The sequence below is a fragment of the Coffea eugenioides genome, chromosome 6, assembly GCF_003713205.1.
Source record: "Coffea eugenioides isolate CCC68of chromosome 6, Ceug_1.0, whole genome shotgun sequence".
NCBI lineage: Eukaryota > Viridiplantae > Streptophyta > Magnoliopsida > Gentianales > Rubiaceae > Coffea > Coffea eugenioides.
The window spans coordinates 19,121,657-19,123,742 of record NC_040040.1 but is presented as its reverse complement, the minus strand read 5'-3'; positions in this window follow the sequence as shown (position 1 = coordinate 19,123,742).

Genomic DNA, 2,086 nt, shown 5'->3' with positions numbered 1-2,086 from the left:
GAAGTACGCCCTTGGTCACCGGCATGTCCTAGAACAATCAAGGAAAAACAATTGAGACTCGACTCCAAAACCTAGTGAACGGAATTCACAAGTGAGACTCGGTCACGAGTCATGGGGCTATCCAAATGAACCACTAATGCAAAGCAAAAATGCGGCTTCGAAGTGAAAAGGTAACAGTTGGCCCTAAAGATACGAACGACCCCAAAACCCTTCACTTCTGTCCAAAAACCAAACCTACAATGATTTACCAACTCCAAACTTAAAGTGGGAAATGAAAGCAAGAACTGTTCTAAAAAAACAAAATTTTCCAGTTTTGCGCAACACTATTTGAAAAATCATATCTCAAGATTCTTAAGTCCAAAATTGATAAACATTATACCGTCGGAAAATAGATTCAAAGGGTTACATGTTCTTAGAAGACACATTTGTAAGATTCAGTCCACACATTAGTCAAATTCGAGCCTCAAGTTGCTGCTTCATCCAGTAAAAGACAGAACAAGTATGCAATTTCAGTCAACTTTGAAAAATCACAGATATTCAAGGAATTTGAGAAAAAGGCTGAAAATTTCATGGTTGATAGTACTCTGACTCTAGTTTAAAACGCAATAAGCGGAACTAAATTCTGACCTTTCTATCACAAGATATAGCAGTTTTCCCAAGATTGCCCAAGGTTTCCTGAGGACAAAGTTTCAGCAGCACCTCCTTTGTTTTTACTAAGTTTTTCCAGCCAATTCAAGGCTTCAATCTTACCACAAAACAACCTCAACTCAAGCATATACATATCAAGTCAACGACTTACCAAATCAAGCGCATAACCATCACCTACTCAAGCTAGCAATTGAAACCCTAAGCTGAAATTTAGGCACACAAGCTGAAATTTTTCGTGGGCAAGCAAAACTAGCATATAAAAACTCAATATTATACATAACAAAACTATCAATCCATGACCAATGCTCAAACACCAAATAAGAGCAGTAAATTCACCATAAAACTGAAATTTCCCATGTCACCACCTCAACTCATGGAATATTGCACAAAACTACACATTTAACAACCCTAAGCCACAAATATGCAATTATTGGAAGCAAAGAGGGATTTTTTTTGGCAAGTTACCTTAGAAACACTAGAAAGATGGTAGCTTAGTACTTCCCCCTCAAAAATCACTCCACCAACACCTCTAATCCTCCTTAGTAGGCAACTTTTATGGAGTAGTTTGCAATTTTGATGGTTGGAACTCAAGATCGAAGCAAGAAATTGGAGTGCAAGATGAAGTCTTTTCTCTCTTTTCTCCTCTCTATGGTTTGGCCAAGCAAGAAAGAAAAATGGAGGAATTTTGGTCAAATTTTTGTTTTAGGAAAGTTAAAACAAGTTGGTCAAAGTCCAACTTCCATAGGTTTCATGACACTTGGCCTTTTCTAGAGTTTTCTCTCCTTCCCTTGTCTTCCAATGATAATTTTATCTAGCTAACCTCTAATTATCTCCTAATACCTTATAAAATATTATCCCTTTATGCAAAATTTCAACTAATCGCCAAAATTTATCGCACTTAACACACTAGCGGGTTCCACGTCCATAATACACTTCAAACTTAACATGAAATAATTTATACCAGAAAAATGATTTAAAAACTATACTCACCTATACAAATCTCTAGAAATTAATATAATATAGTATAGTGAAGAAAATGTGTGACGCCCCCACTTCTCCCAAGGGCGAACCCAAGGGTATCCGCGGAACGCCTGCCCAACTCTCGCCAGGACTCGCTACAATCCATAATTCAAAAACTAGAAATACTTCAAATATTTTCAATATACATTTAAAGTACTCCAAAACATTTCATACTTACCAATAGTTAACTTTCAAGCTTAAATACAACCCAAAAGAATATGTACTACAGCTATCTGCTATAACACAACTTAAAGTCTCCAAAGAAAATGACTTAGTACTATTCGCGAACACTCTCGGTCTTGAACTCTGTTAAGAAAAACAAAAGCGTTGAATGAGCTAAACAGCCCAGTGAGGTTCCAAAACACCTAAGCAGTTCTAATAAATCAAGTAATTTGAGCATAACACATATATGGTTCAA